General features: G+C 41.6%; 1 protein-coding gene across 3 annotated transcripts in view; it reads right to left on the bottom strand.

The window, feature by feature from the left end:
- The window catches only part of PPP2R2B (protein phosphatase 2 regulatory subunit Bbeta), a 470,158-nt gene that overhangs the window by 374,248 nt on the left and 78,524 nt on the right, over positions 1 to 17,386 (bottom strand). Inside the window, exon 1 of one of the 3 annotated variants that reach the window (XM_057731870.1) lies at positions 16,203 to 16,214. The exons of the other annotated variants lie outside the window; for them this stretch is intronic. The gene's annotated coding sequence lies outside the window, so the exon portion shown is untranslated. Of the gene's footprint in view, positions 1 to 16,202; positions 16,215 to 17,386 lie in introns of those variants that run through there. 3 annotated transcript variants of the gene reach the window in all.

Here is a 17,386-nt window from a genome sequence, read left to right as displayed (position 1 = left end):
GGATGTTAATGAATGAATAGGAACCAGCAGATAATACGTGAGAGGGTAGAGGCCTATGATCACAGTCAGTTTGAGGGGTACAGCCACACGGATTAAAAAAATTCATGTTTGAAGTTAACAGATGAAATCTGTGTAAAACAGTGAACGTTATTTAGAAGCCCAGGCTTCACAAGACAAAAGCCAAATGACTGATATGAAGTTACATCTTCCCACTAATCAAATCACTGAGTTATAATTTACAAAATATAATAAGAAATGCTTATAGATCCACATCTGAATAAAACTACTAGTAATGAGTAAATCTGCCACATGGCTTCTGATAAAGTGTTCACGTCCTTCATTTATTTGACCTATAGCTGTTGCATTAAAAATACATACATGTGCACTTACCCAGACGCGTTGGTGTTTGCAATTTATAATATGTCTGAAATATGATACTCCAAGTCATTTGCAAAACTGTTGCTAAGGCATTCTGGGTATGGTTCTATCAGAGAACAGTGGGAGCAGCCAGCTGCAAGCATGGAGCTCAACTGAGTTTCCACCTATAACCACGCAGCAAGCATTTTCCTCTGAGCTGAGAGGGAGCTTCACATCATTTAGATGGGAAAGCAAAAAATGAATTCAGAAGTGCTAATTGAGTTGGTCAAATACTTGCCATTTAAACCACAAAGTATTATAAAATGATACAAAACCGAATTTGATAAATTGCCAGAAGGAAATGAACTCCACCTAGTGGAAGAGTAAATCTGGTATGATGATCACCCTTTACAGAGTGCTGAGTCTGTGTTAAACATTGCACTGAGCCCTTCAGTAAACACTGTGTTAATTTTATAATAACCGTATAAAGTAGTTATTGTTCCCATCTAACTCTTAGAAATAGGCTTAAGGTGTGTCCAATGACAAACTCTTAGGTCAGAGTGCGTACATCTAAAACCAAATGTGGATATTTTAACAAGACTTTCAAAGCTAGAAAAAAGATGGAGATGTGTTACAAGAGAATTGCAGAATCTCTTTTAAACAGTGTCTAGTTTGGTCAGCTGCTAAGGAAGAACTGAGGTCTCCAGTATTTCTAATTTGGGATATGAGTACTCCACTAATTGGTATCTCTGAGGTTGACTGGGGTGTGTGTGTGTGTGTGCAATTTTCTTTTCCCTATAAATATCACATTACATCAGCATGTTCTGAAGATGAAAAGATAACATATCAACCTAAATGTCCATCGACATAGGAGTGGATAAAGAAGATGTGGTATTCAATGGAATAGAATAGAGAACTCAGAAGTAAGCCCAAACACATATGGGCATCTTATCTTTGACAAAGGAGGCACGAATATACAATGGAAAAAAGACAGCCTCTTCAATAAATGGTGCTGGGAAAACTGGACAGCTACATGTAAAAGAATGAAATTAGAACACTTCCTAACACCATACACAAAAAGAAACTCCAAATGGATTAAAGACCTACATGGAAGGCCAGACACTAGAAAACTCCTAGAGGAAAACATAGGCAGAACACTTGATGATATACATCAAAGCAAGATCCTTTTGGACCCACCTCCTAGAATCATGGAAATAAAATCGAGAAGAAACAAATGGGACCTCATGAAACTTAAAAGCTTTTGCACAGCGAAAGAAACCATAAACAAGACTAAAAGGCAACCCTCAGAATGGGAAAAAAATAATTGCCTATGAAACAACGGACAAAGGATTAACCTCCAAAATATACAAGCAGCTCATGCAGCTTCATACCAAAAAAGCAAATAACCCAATCCACAAATGGGCAGAAGACCTAAATAGACATTTCTCCAAAGAAGACATACAGATGGCCAACACACACATGAAAAGATGCTCAACATCACTCATCATCAGAGAAATGCAAGTCAAAGCCACAATGAGGTATCACCTCACACCAATCAGAATGGCCATCATCACAAAATCTGGAAACAACAAATGTTGGAGGGGGTGTGGAGAAAAGGGAACTCTCTTGCACTGTTGGTGGGAATGTAAGTTGATACAGCCACTATGGAAAACAATTTGGAGGTTCCTTAAAAAACTACCAATAGAACTACCATATGATCCAGTAATCCCACTCCTGGGCATATACCCAAAGAAAACCGTAATCCCAAAAGAAACATGTACCATAATGTTTATTGCAGCACTCTTTACAATAGCCAGGACATGGAAGCAACCAAAATGCCCATCAACAAATGAATGGATACAGAAGATGTGGCATATATATACAACGGAATATTACTCAGCTATAAAAAGGGATGAGATGGAGCTATATGTCATGAGGTGGATAGAACTACAATCTGTCATACAGAGTGAAGTAAGTCAGAAAGAGAAGGACAAATATTGTATGCTAACTCACATATACGGAATCTAAAAATGGTACTGATGAACTCAGTGGCAAGAACAAGGATGCAGATACAGAGAATGGACTGGAGAACTCAAGGTATGGGAGGAGGCGGGGGGTGAAGGGGAAACTGAGACGAAGTGAGAGAGTAGCACAGACATATATATACTACCAACTGTAAAATAGTCAGTGGGAAGTTATTGTATAACAAAGGGAGTCCAACTCGAGGATGGAAGATGCCTTGGAGGACTGGGGCGGGGAGGGTGGGGGGGACTCGAGGGGGGCGGAGTCAAGGAAGGGAGGGAATACGGGGATATGTGTATAAAAACAGATGATTGAACCTGGTGTACCCCCCCCAAAAAAATAATAAATAAATAAATAAATAGCTAAAAAAAAAGAAAAAAAAAAAAAGAAGATGTGGTACATATATACAATGGAATATTACGCAGCCATAGAAAAGAATGAAATAATGCCATTTGTAGCAACATGGATGGACCTAGAGATTATCATACTAAGTGAAGTAAATCAGACAAAGACAAATATCATACGATATCACTTATATATGGAATCTAAAAAAAGGGTACAAATGAACTTATTACAAAGAATAGAGTTACAGATGTAGAAAACAAACTTACAGTTCCCAAGGGGTAAGGGGGGAGGGATAAATTGAAAGATTGGGGTTGACATATATACACTACTATATATAAAATAGATAGCTAATAAGGGCCTGTATAGCACAGGGAATTCTACTCAATACTCTGTAATGGCCTATATAGGAAAAGAATCTAAAAAAGAGTGGATATATGTATATGTATAACTGATTCACTTTGCTGTACAGCAGAAACTTAACAGAACATTGTAAATTAACTATAATCCAATAAAAATTTTTTAAAAAGATAACATGGTTTGGTTTTACCTCGAGAACATTTTTTTCAACTTGAGGAGCTAAGTGGGGAAAAATTCTCTCTCTTCTCTGAATACCTCACTCCTTCTGAAAGGTATTTTCTTGGTATTAATTTTCCAGGATCCCCAAGTGTTTAAGGACACTTTAGTATAAATTTTCCTGCTAATGTGAAATAATCAAGATTGCTAAGATGCCTGGACCAATTTTTAAGATGATAGATCCATTGGATCTCTGGAAAACTTATGAAATGAAAAGAAAGACCAGATCTGCAGAGAAGCATACTTGCCAGGAGCCTACATGTGTATACGTGTTGAGGATGTGGTGGTGATGGAATTACTGTTTCCTTCACTCAGCTGTGACCCAGCAAGACCCATTACCTGATCAGTCAAACAAACTGAATACATTGCCACAGTGCAGTGGTTCCCAAACTTCAATGACCCTCAGAATAAAAAATAGCCGGCATTTCTTCAGTTGCTTACTGTATATCAAGAACCATGACAACTCATCCTCCCAATAGTCCTGCCAAATAGGTATCATTTCCCTGTTTTGTTGATGAGGTAACAGACCCAGTCAGGTTGAATCCTTTGACTGTTAACACATCTAGTGAGATACAAAAGCATAGTTTAAACTTAAGAAGTCTTCATCAAGAGCTCACGGTCTTACTCATCACGTTAAAATATAATATACGAGGATTGGAGCCTAGGAATAGGAGTAATTAAAAGCTCCCAGGTGATTTTTATGCATCCAGCACAATGCTGGTTCAAAAATCCACCGGTACATGTCTTTAACGTGCATATAAATTATCTAGAAATCTTGTTAAAGAGCAGAGGCTGATTCAGTAGATCTGGGTTTGGGCCTGAGTGTCTGCATTCCTAACCAGAGACAGGTGATGTCTGTGCTGCTGGTCCTTGGACCACATTTTGAGTAGCAAGTCAGTAGACCACAGCACTCCATGATAGAATGTTTTAAATTGTTCTCTAATAATGTCATGAGTTCTTCTGTTCTCAGATAAAGTGCACGCACTTTAAGTATCTTATACAAGTATCTCCATCCCCTTGCAGTGCTAGACTTGCAGAAATAAAGCCATTCAATGGATGCTTAAGTACCGATAATTCTTGAGGAAAATATTCTTTTTAAAATCTCAACACAAGATGAATTGGAACAAAGGCGCTTGCTTTCACAGCGCAGGTGCCCTGATTTACTTCTACATAGAAGAGGTTATGGAATCTGTCCCTGAAACTGGTTTCTCAACAGGTAATAATCAACAGTAGTCATTTTTCAAGGGAGTTTTATAAAAATGGGTTCTCCATCAAGAAAGTCATTAGAACTCAGAACAAAGGCAAATGACATGTGTTCTTTGGGATCTAAAAAAGATTTAATTAACTCAAAACTAATCATATGGCATTGAAGTTTCATATACTTGTTCAGATTTTTTATATTTGTTATTATAGGTTCTTAAAAAATTTCATCTCCTGTATGCTCTTCTAATCATATGAGTGGAAAACCTCTGCCTGAATTCTTGCACTCTTCATTTTCCTATCTGATCCACAGCTATGTGGAGCTGTCATCATGGAAAACTAATTGCCTTGGTCACTCCCCAAAGAACTTGCTCATGATTTTATCAACTCTTATTTGACCAAAGATTAGTCTTTTGATCTTGGAAAGAAAAATATGTCCAACTCAGTCAGCCAGCTTTTAAAATATCAGGATATGGTCATCACATTTTTTTTTAAATAACCTCTTCAGAATCAGAGAGCTCTCCATTCCTCTTATTAAGTACCCCCACGCCAAACACACACACACACCCCCTAATTCATAGACATGAGAGTTAACTTATTTCCAGAAGAAAATCTGGACATGTATGTATATCTCCTAGAGTTTCTTTCTTTCTTTTTTTTTTTTTTTAGCTCTTTATTGGAATATAATTGCTTTACACTCATACCAGCTTATGAGGTACACCAAAGTGAATCAGCTGTATTTATACACATATCCCCATATCCCCTCCCTCTCACGACTCCCCACCACCCTCCCTGTCCCGGCCCTCCAAGGCATCACGCATCATCGAGTTGATCTCCCTTTGTTATACAGCAACTTCCCACTAGCTATCTATTTTACAGTTGGTAGTATATATATATCTATGTGTCTATGCTACTCTCTCACTTCGTCCCAGCTTCCACCTTGCCCCCCACCCCCCCAACCCCATGTCCCCCAGTCCATTCTTGGCATCTGCATCCTTATTCTTGTCCTGTCACTGGGTTCATTTTGGGACTCAAAAACATTTCTTACTGGGAAGATGTGAATAGTCAAAGCTTTCTTCAAGTGGAACACAATACTCATGGTCCAAATATGTGCCTTGCTCTTTAGAGAAGTGAGCTTCAAAACTGATAGGACTTCATTAAGTCATAGAATGTTGTAGAATAATGAAAGTGAGTGAACAAGAAATAGTGCTAAATGCATCAACCTGAGGAGATCCCCTCAAATAAAAATAATGGGTGAAAAAAGTCAAGTTGCAAAAAAAGAAATTGATAGGATTTAAGCTGCCCCAGATAAACCTTATTTAGAAAGGCAGCTTTCTAGATTCTATGCCCAGCAATTCTGATTCAGGAGATGAGGAGTCAGGCTCAGGAATCTGCATTTCCATAAGCATCTTAGGAGTCCTTGCTCTAGAAGCTCAGAGTTTAGAATGAGAGCTAGTCAAGTAATCACATCATTGCATTGCAGCTGATAAATACATTGACAAGAGGGTGTCCCGTGCACCACGCTAGCAGTGAAGACAGGCAGAGCAAGGATTGTACTTAGCGCAGAGTAGGGAAGAATATCAGGGATGGCTTCCTCAAAGGGTGTGATTAAGTCGAGTCTTGAGAGAGCAGTAAAGGCTCAGCAGATGCTGGTTCATGGGATGTAAGCAAACATACACATCTTCTGAAATATGATTATTGAAGATAAAGTTGGGGGCAATGGGAGAAGGGAGAGGCAGCTGGCACGTGACATTATGTAGCTTGTACTTAGTGCCCCTCAACCTTGGAGGCATCAGTGACATTATAGTCATCACAATTTTGTGTTCTTATTGCAATGATTTTCTGACATATGGTACCAAAGTATCCTGAAGAAAGAGTGCCAGTTTCTAATTTGTGCAAAGACTAGTGGCTAAGCGATGGGGCCAGGGGAGGTGAAATCCAAGGACCGTATTCCTTGTTCACTAGTTTTCAGTCTCATAGATGTACACATCTCTTGATAAGGAACCCAAGGAATCCTGGGTGAAGACTGCAGTCACACCCCACTGTGTTGACTGCCGGGGAAAAGGATCAAATAATTTGAGAAGTTGAAGTCTAGCTGGGGGATGATCATCAAACGTCTTGTGTACTGTTTTTCTTTCTCCAAATGTTGGTGCCAAGACATTAATCAAATAAGCAATACTAAGAGCGCCTCAGGTATGACACCAAGAAGCAGCCACCAGCCACAGATCCTGAGGGCCTCACCCTTTCAAACTCCAGACACTGTCTGTGGAGAGCACACCTTTCATTCCCCATGAGAACCCTCCATTCTCACTGTCTCTCACCCTTATCTGGGTCTTTGCCAGCCTTCCACTCCGTTGAATTGAGCCTTCATGTTCATTCCAAAGATTTTAATCCCAGAGAGATGTTTTTATTTCGGTTTGGAAGGGAACATCACCTAGTTGATCTCGCCACATGGGTACTTTCCAGGTGTGACCTATTTTTCATCTAAGGAGAGAGAAGGAACCTACAGGTGCAGTGTTAGCTTACTTCTGTAACCATCCTTACGACTTCATTATCATGACTATTTAAAATAACATTTGTTCATCACTTGCAGTGTGCTTATCAACTGTCCTAAGTCTTTATATTCATGATTTAATCCCCACAAGAATTCTGTGAGGTAGCTATTATTAAACCCCATTTAGAAAAGAGAACACTATGGTTCAGAGAGGTTAAGTAACTTATCCTGAATCACACAGTTAATTAAAAGCTGAGTTAGGATACAAACTCGGCATTTGTCTGCCTCCAAAGGCCACAGTATTAATCAGTATGGAATACTTCCCCTGTCCCTTTGTTTCTAATAAGGAGCTATATATCATCACTACCACCAGAGTACCTAACCTTTTGTGAGCTAGTTCTTTCAAGGTACTGGCTTATTTTAACTTCACAACGACCTTCTGTAGTGGGTTCTATTGTCCCCTTTACAGAGATCAGAAAACCAAGGTAGAAAGCAACTAAACCATATGCCCAAGACCATCCAGTTAATAAGTGGTTGAAGGTGGGGTCAAATCATTCAAAATAGCTGAAGATATTTGTTTAAAACTGCCCCCAATTTTGTATTTTGTTCTTATACAAATGTATTAATCCAAATACATCCAACATTTTCAGGGTGTTTTATCAAACATCTAGAAAAATATACTGAGTTATCTAGGTTTGTGTTACAGTTCAGGGGGGAAATGCCTTAACAATCTAGAAATTCTAAGTTTCAGATCTTTGCCTTCAAACATAATCATTGGAAACTAAATAGAATTTTGCAGTAAAGGGTCAAAACCTGTGCACCCAACATGTCAATATCTTATTGGCATTAATTTCTTCACTCCATTGTTCAGTGATTGACATGCGGTTACTGAGTGCCTGAAGCTTCTGGAGAATCAAAGTGGATTGAGACATCATCCCTGACTTCAAGAGGCTTCCAGTTTGGTGGAGGAGACTTAAAAGGAAACCAGCAATTATAGAGCATGGTGTCAAGTGCTACGAAGGGGGAACTCCGTGAGGACAGGGTCTCTGAATCATTCTGTCTTATCTCCGCCCAACACCTCCCCCAGTGCCTGGTAGAGAGTGAGAATGAACGCACGTGTGGATGAATAGATGTCTGTGTGGTGCTGCTGAGGCCAGGGCGTGTAGGGCTGGGGCTAAGTCAGCCAGGGACGGGGCAGAGAAGACAATGGAAAGATCCTTGAAGGTGGGTATTAAAAACTGGAGAATCTGCGGAAGTGAGCCAGGCAGAGGAGGGAGTTGGGGAGAATGGAATGGGAGCAACAGAAACATGGACAAAGACACTGTGAGCTGTGTGATGCTGATGATGGGCCTGTGAAAGGCTTTTAGGTTTGGCTGGGGACACACAGAAATGCGAACCAGCTAACATACGGGAAGAACAAGGAAGACTAGAATCAGAGGGGAGGCAACAGTGAGAGACAGAGCTCAGGAGGTCAGCAGGAGCCCGATCAAGGTTCTCAAGCTAGGGATTTTCAACCTGACTCCAAAAGCCATGGAGGGGCTATCGAAAGGTCTTAAGCAGGGAAATGTCGTGATCAATTTCAGTGGATTGTAAAAGTTGTGACCCCTCTTCCCTAACCCTCCATAGGTATGGTTTGGTAGATAATGCTACAGACAGTGGTGTTAAGATTTATGAGCCGTGGTCATCCTACCTCCAGCTCAGTGCTAGACTGACTGTCTATAAATCCCCCTCCTAGGTTCTTCCTTAGCTTCCCTTGGCCCTATTGAGAGTAGCTGGGATAGTCCCAGGCCCTTTCACTGCTCCAAAAGGCGTTTCACCCATCAGATCTACTAGCTCATCCACACCTATAGAAACTACTAGGAGAAGAGACAAGCACACGCTCTAGTGAATGGAAATCACCCAGAGTCTCAACAGAGCAGACGAGAGAGGAGTAGTAATTAGAATGAAAAGCCACCAGACCTCAGCGGAAAAGGATGAGGTTGTATAACAAATCAGACTCAGAGCTCAGTTCAACATTTTTCAAGCATGGCATCAGCCCTAAATCCCAGGTCACAGATTTCACACGTTTGAGGAAGCTTAGCTGTAAGTTTCTTCAGCTGGTCAGTGACAGGTTTTATTTCTGGCAGGTTGAAGTTGCGGGCCCTTTTCCATTCTGTGTGGTTCCCCCTACACCTTCCCCTAGCCTCCATGCTTTTTTCTGCTATTTTCTGCACTATTTGCTATTTTCTGATTGTAAAAGCAATTTATGCTCATTGTGAAAATTACCACAATACACAAAAAGTAACTTTAAGTAAAAATTACTTTTCCTTCCACCAGCCAAACAGGCATAACATTCATGATGAACTCTTGCCCCAGCTTTTGTCCGCTAATGTACATAAAATTGTTGTTATTGTTGTTTTGTTGTTACTGTTGTCTTTTGAAGGAATATTAGTTGGATAATTCACTTTTTTAGACTTAATAGTCTGTGAATACGTTTTTTCCTCGTGATTTCTACAGCCTGAAGAGTGTTCCATGATGTGGATACACCATAATTTTATCAATCTCCTCTTCACAGACATTAGGATCACTCATAATAACAAAAAAGTTTATGGGGAAGGAAGGCTGTGATGAATACCCACATCACTAAATATTCTTATGATTCTGTGATTATTTACTTAAAATTTAAGAAGTGTAATTGTGGAATCAAATGGTATGCATGTTTTAAACTTGCTACATATACTACATATTGCCGAAGCGCCCTGTAGAAAGGGTGGTATCAATGTGCAGTCCTCCCTTGTGGTCCAGTGGTTAAGACTTTGCGCTTCCACTGCAGGGGGTACTGGTTCAATCCCTGGTCTGGGAACTAACATCCTGCATGCTGCATGGTATGGCTAATAAATAAATAAATAAATAAAGCATGGTATTGTCTTCAGAACATTCCTATTTGGAAAAAAAAGAAAGAAAGAAACTGACCAAAAGTGTCAATTTTACACCATCTTTACCAGCTTTAGGCATTATCATTGGTTCTAAACTTTGCCTACCTGAAAGGTGAAAGTCAGTATCATCTTATTTTAATTCTTTGATTAGTGGTAAGCTTGAATACCTTTTCACGTGATTATTAGGCATTTATTCTTTTCATGAATTGCATTTTCACATCCCCGCTCATATTTCTGTTTGATGATGCTTTTTCTATATTAGGAATATTAACTCACTGAAAACTCATTTTATGGACAGAAAATCAAAATTGGGTCCAGTCACCTACAGAGATCTTTCACCCTACCCTTTGACTAATATCCACACTAGACGTTGAAACCTTAGCAATCCACAGCAAAAAGACATGAGTCCCCAAGGGAGGAGCTCTTTGTAAAAGAAATGATTCACAAAAGGGATGTCCTATGGTGGCCCAGTTAGAAAAATGATCTGGTCCATGACCCACTTTAGCGTTGGCAATTTCTGGTCATCACCTGTGTGTGTCCCTAGAGAACTGACTGACTTATGAGGTCACCATTTAAGGTGTTTTAGAAAGAAAGAAGTCTGGCGAAGCTTATTCAGCTAGTCTGAGATTCCTGTGTTTAAACAGCCAGCTATGAGCTTCAGGGGGAAAGGAAAGGGTCAGTCACCTCACCCCCACCCCCCTCCGCCCCCACTCTAGGTCTTTTTAAACCTGGTCTCATGAATCTGGGCATGGTGGCAGCCCTTCTTTACACTCCTGTCTTCTGAATTTTAGAAGCACTAGAGGTGTGAGGAACACTATGCTTGCTTTATATTTTGGGTCAGTCCAGGGTCCTGCTTATGCCGACCCTTCTCCAAAATCCTCACTCTGCTTCCAGTGCTTCCCTTTGTTTTATAGGCAGGGAAAGAAGGATCTAGGAGGGAGAGAGGGAGAAAGAGAGAGAGAGGGAGAAAGAGAGAGGGAGGAAGAAAGAGAGAGAGAGACAGAGAGAGAGAGGGAGGGAGGAGGAGGGAGGGAGGGAGGAGGAGAGAGGGAGGGAGGGGGACGGTGTATTAAAAATAGATACGTTTTAAGGATAAGAAAACCTTAAAGCTAAAAAATCTCAGAAGCCAGTACCAATTCGAGACCTGATCAGAAATACCATTTCAGAAGTTTAAGCATAACCTGACTTGACTCTCATTTCACAGATAGTAAGGAACTTGCCGGAAGCCACACAACTAAATAGTGGCAGAGCTAGGACGGGAACTCAGGTTTCCATGACTCCAGATCCACGTTTGTGTGTGCGTGTGAGGCTACAGTGTCTCACAAATCGCCTGCTTGCTCTGATTTTACAAGGGAATGAACCAAGGCCCAGGGGACGGAGCCACTGGCCTGAGGCACTCAGACTTCCCTGGCAGAGCTGAGTGGAGGACGCAGGCCTCTGACCAGCAGGCCACAGCTGGTCCCCTTCACTGTGCTGAACTCACCTTCCAGCAGAAGAGGCAATTTAGGGAGAAAACATTAAATGTGTACACATTGGATCGGGGAGTTATTCCGGAACATGTTGTCTAAAGTGAACTACGGAGGAGTGTTTCCTTTGAGTTTCTAAAACTCTCTGTGGTAGTTACAACCCAGTGTCAGTTACCTTCAAAGGAAAGTCAAGGCAAGCAATTGCTGCAGGAGAGTTGCTGTCTTCACTGAGGTTTTGTGGGGTTAAACCTTGGGCTGACATCACAGAGGATTTCATGTGAAAATGCCTCCCAGACGCGTTTCTCGGAGTCCCGCCTCTTAGGGCCGCAGGAAATGGGGATGCGTGTGGTGGGGGGTGAGGCGTCCCTCTCTCCCCTGCTCCCACCTGCTCTCTGTCCCCTCTGTTTCCGGGTTAGGAAACCCACACCTGGGTTTTCTTATCCTTTAACTATGCAGAGCAGTCAACGGAGTAAATTGTGTTCACTGCAGCCCCACTTTCCCCCCAAGCAGTTTAAAAGCGACTGTTCTGCACACATTTGGCACCCTCCATTTTTTTCTCCATCTTTTCCCACAGATAATATTATCCCAATTTTCCCATAATGTAATTATCCCCACCGTAAGGAGGCTAAAGGTCAACGAGGGAATTTGCCCAAAGTCGCACCACCAACACATCACACAGCCTGAGTTCAGATCCATTTATGTGAGTCCCCAAGTTCCAGCCCTGATGACCCTAGCTCCCCAACTCCTTGTAATGAAATCTTATCATCTTTGCTGACTTCCGAAATATTGTATACAGACTTGTCCTCCAAAAACAGAAGAGTGAAAAACAGCTTGACTTTTCAGATCTCATTCAGAAGTTTCCATAAAGATGGAGCTTTCACTACAAAGGATAATTTCCCTTTCTCGAGGCTGCATCTCCTCTGATGAGACCTGATCTCCTCGAGGCAGGCGAGCCACCCGAATGCAGTCTCTAAACTAGTTGGACATGGGACTCAAAGATGGTTTTGTTTTGACCATACCTCAGTGAAACAGTTCCTAAGCGTGCTCCCAAAACATGCATTCTGGGAGACAGTCCTAAACATGGGGTTCCATGACTTTGAGGAACTGACATAAAAATTAAGTTCTTCTTTCCCGTTTGTGTTCTATTGTGTGAGCTGTTAATAGATGTGGTAGTAAAAAAAGGAAATATTTGAGATCAAATAATTTTGGCAAACTGAATATTGTGATTCCCTCTTGGAGATTCCTGGTAAATGTTAGTACAGAAAAGTTCTGATAAGTCCTCTTAAAATTTGTTTAATTTTGTTTGACTTGATGCTTCTCAGATTTCTTTGATCCTAGGGCTTCTTCATCTTGTAGCTACAGCCCACAAAGGCCCACTGTGGACAGGCCTCCGGTTAGAATTTCAGTTGGAAGTTGTCCTTTGAAGAGAGTTAATGGAGGGGCGCCTTTTGGGAATCTAGGCCTGACCCTGCTGTCAACTAGTTGGGTGACCACAAGCAAGTCACTCATTTCTGGGCCTCAGTTTCCCTATCTGTAAACTAAAAGTTTTGTACCAGGTTGTCTGCAACTTCCCTTCCAGTTCTAGAATATCATCACCTCACCATATGGAATTGGTGGGGCCACAAACCAAAATATCATGATAAACTGTGCATTTATATCTCCTTAAACTCATTCAGTCACCCAGAGACAAAACGATAATAATCCTTTCCCAGCTATAGAAATTTTAAACATGTAAAAATTAATTTGCCTCCATCTGCCAGTACATCACAGAAAGTAATGTATTCTTTGGAATTAGGCAATCATTTACTTTTCTAGAGCTTTGAGGTTTTCTTTGATCAGCCAGTTTCCAGGACAATGAGAAAGTCCCTAGACACTGCAGAGGGGTTCTAGTGAAGCTCCGTGGGACCTCGGGCAGCAGCTTTACCTCTTTGTGACTTACGTTCTTCACCTCTACAAGGAAAATAATGATAGTCTGCCCTTCATTCCTTTAAGATATTTTGTGAGGACTGCCAGTCATAGTAAAAACAAAACAAAACATCCATGTCCTCTGGCTATATGCCTGTCACTGCCCCAAGTCTTCAGCAGTGTTTCTGATCCCGCTCCCTTCCCTTTAGTTCCCCACCATTCCTAGGTGGGGGCTACATAAATACTCCCTCTGATAGTACTTAATGCTCGTATGGTATGGATGAAAATATGATACCTTAGCACGGGAGACAATTGGTTCTGTTTCAAGGATACTTATCTTAAATCATTAATGATAATCACCATCTTAAATCAAGAATCATAATCATGCTTCTAAAATACAGAGCAAGACAGTGTGATGGGTAAATAGCTAGACTTTGACATCAGGCAAACCTAGATTTGAACCCACCACTGTCATATACCAACTGTGCATCCCTAGGCAAGCTGCTAGTCTCTGATCCTCAGATTCTTCATCCATAAAGCAGGAATAATTTGACTCACTGCAAAGCTGGTGCAACAATGCAACATGATAATTTTTGTAAAGCTCTCTGTAGAGTACCTGGGCACGTGTGTGCTCCGTTACATCACTTAAAAACATTATCTAATTATTTCAGCCATTAAAGGAAAGGAGATCCAGAAGAAAATTGTCACCGTACCAAGACCAGGAATCCTGCACAGCCATCAGAAAGGATAACAGTAATTAGTGCTCGTAGCAAATGTTCATTAGGCAGCCTGCAATATTAATGCTGGCCAGAGGCCCTCTTTAATTAATGCTGTCGTTCATTATTGAACACCGCCACCTGGTGGATAGACAGGCCACATGCAGACAAGGAAATCACGGAGGTTATGTCAGGTCACCTGCTCACGCAAGGAAGACGCTATTCTCTCCACCTCGTCCACACTGGTTTCAGCTTCTTGATATAGAGCCCTGGCCATGGAGCAGTCTGGGGGATCCTGCTTATGTAGACTCCCCTCCATCTTCACGCAGTTGTCAAACTGACACAAAGGCGTGAGAACTGTGCTCTTTCGCTGAGGCTGGTGTTGGTCATGTGACCTGAGCCAAAGCGCAGCCTCCTCCGACAGCATGAACTAACGTAACTGCCCCCTCATCACGCTAACCCTTCATACCCTTTTGTCTTTTACATAAATCATATCATTTTCTAAAAATATTTTATTCTGTTTCCCACCCCTCCCTCTCCCCACAACTTTGGAATGGAAGGAAGTCCCCTGGGTACAAGGCTGTGTGGGTTGTATTCCTTTGTGTATGCCTCACACCAAACACAGGCCCTGGCACATAGTAGGTGCTCAAAAATTTTGTTGCCTCTAGAATAAAAAATAGCAATAATAAAGCTAATAGCCCCAACATTACTGTTTATGGATGTGTCTTTATTTGCCAGGCACAGTGCTAAGCTCTGTACATAGATCATCTCATTTAATCTTAATAATCATCTTGCCAGGGGAGAGGGGGTTAATGGCATCACTCACGTGGACACAGAAATTTCTAGGGCCCAAAAGTGATTTTCCCAGTTCAATAATCATAGCCTCTCTTTGTCCAGCATTATAATGCCATATGTTATTTAATCCTCTCTCTTTTGTAAACTGTACTGTCATTTTACCCATTTTATGGATTTGAAAGCTGAGTCTCACAGAAATGAAGTCATTTCCCCAAAGTTATTCAGCTCACATTTAAAACCAAGATCTTGTCTAATTCTAAAGGTCCTGCTCTTTTCACTACAACACACTGCCTTCTATTAGACATATGGATAAACACGGCTTTTAATTCTGTCCTGGAAAGCCAGACCTGAGTTTTGGCTAAGCATTGGAGACAAGCCTTGCTCCCAAGCAAAATCTCAAGCTGGCTTCTCCTGTAGCCAGGTCTTTATTCATTCATAGATATCCCCTGCATCTTCACTTCAAAGATAATGACTAGCTGAGATTTACTGAGATTTTCCTATGTGTCAGGCAGGGTTCGAATTCTTACAAGCCTGTAAAATAGGCTTATATTGATATTATCCCCATCTTACCAATGAGGAAACTGAGGCACAGGGAGGTTAAGTAACTCCCCTATTGTTACCCAGGTTCTAAGCCAGAGCCCTGCCTTGAACTGGGGATACACTCCTCAGCACCAGCAGCCTCTCTGGGGTCCCACCCTGGCACATTCACTGTTGCAGAGAACCTCAGGGCACCTCCCTCAGTACAGCGCTTCCTGGAATGTTTCCGCTCAGAAACTGTGCTCACGTCCTAATAGACAGGGGGCAGGGGGTAGGAAGAGACACCAGGCCCCAGGGCACCCTGTGGCTCCCCTCCCCTTCCTATTTGCAGACCTGGCCTACAGTTCCTCTCCAATTAGCTGCCATCTGTAGGAGAAGCAATTTCCTAGGGGTACACAAGCCAAAAAGAGAGACCGACTCAGCCAAAATCCAAAAATATCTTCACTGCGGCAAGCAAACAAGTGATGGAGAGAAAGCGAATTTCCCCTATAAGCCCTGGATATGTCTCAGAAGGCCCACTCAGCTTATGTAAGCAGCCTTCACCACTAAGGAAGGCAACCAAGGCCTGAATCTAGGACAACCCTGCCAATTACATGCTAATGAAAAGGTATTTAGGGGCTACCCACAGGCACTTTGGGAAACTCACCCCAGTGATTATTGAATTGTCAATCCTGGTTCACCAGGCCTGGGCAAAGAGGCTCAGGCAACACCCCAAGGATAGTGGCAAGTTGGTCCATGGGTGTCAAGCCAAGCACCTTGAACCTTTCCTCCAAAGCAACAGGCAGTCAGAAGGTTCCAGGAAATTCTAGGCCTCCTGATGTTCATTCATTCATCTTTTTATATATTCATACATTTTCAATAAATGTCTATTACGTACCACCTCTGTGTCAATTCAGTGCCCTTGTCACCAAGCAGAACCCTGTGGGGCCTTCCCAGAACAGAAACAGCCCCCCTCCATGTCTTCTGCCTGTCTTTTGTCTGTAGAAAAACTGTAGTCAACAAACAAGTTTAATTAGAGAAGTGAAAAAATGAAGAAGCAAAGGAAAGCAGTCAAACAGGATAAAATAATAATAGTTTAATCATTAAGTCAAGGACCTTTAGTTCCTCCTCAAGGACTATATAATTTTGAGTCATGTCCTTTGAGATGTTTTGCAGATAGTGAAACCCCTACCATGTGGAAGAAGTTAACTGTATGCTGCCCACAGCACGTAGACCCCAGAGCAGTTGGAACCAGAAGGTTGATGATGTTGATTCCCGATTACCTCACCACCAACCAATCAGAATAATGTCCATGAGCTAATCACACACCCCACAATCCCTCTCCCTCACCTTATCTTTGAAAACCTTTCCCTGCAAGCTTTTAGGAAGTTTGGGCCTTTTAAGCACTGGCTGCCTGTACTCCTTGCTTGATGTCCTCAATAAACACTGCACTTTCCTTCACCACAACCTGATGTCAGTAGGTTGGCTTTACTGAGAGAGGGCAAGAAGAACCAAGTTTGCTTCAGTAACATTCGGTGCTGGGAACATCAAAGGGAGTCAGACACAGCGGTGAGTCTAGACAATCAGTAAAACTATTAATTCAAGCCTGGTTTGTAGCACTTGCCATTTTCATGTGTAAATATGCCCATGATGACCAATGTCAAGCTGCCAAATTAGAACATTCTCTAACACCAGACACAAAAATAAACTCAAAATGGATTAAATACCTAAATGTAAGACCAGATACTATGGCTATAAAACTCTTAGAGGAAAATACAGGCAGAACACTCTGACATAAATTGCAGCAATATCTTTTTGGATCTACCTCATATGGTAATAAAAATAAAAACAAAAATAAACAAATGGGACCTAATTAAACTTAAAAGCTTTTGCACAGCAAAGGAAACCATAAACAGAATGAAAAGACAACCTACAGAACGGGAGACCATATTTGCAAATGAAGCTACTGGCAAGGGATTAATCTCCAAAAGAAATAGACTACTCATGCAGTTCAATATCAAAAAAACCCAAACAACCCAATCAAAAAAATGGGCAGAAGGGACTTCCCTGGTGGCTCAGTGG

The sequence above is a fragment of the Hippopotamus amphibius genome, chromosome 1 (genome assembly GCF_030028045.1).
Source record: "Hippopotamus amphibius kiboko isolate mHipAmp2 chromosome 1, mHipAmp2.hap2, whole genome shotgun sequence".
NCBI lineage: Eukaryota > Metazoa > Chordata > Mammalia > Artiodactyla > Hippopotamidae > Hippopotamus > Hippopotamus amphibius.
This window is presented reverse-complemented; position numbering and strand designations above follow the sequence as displayed.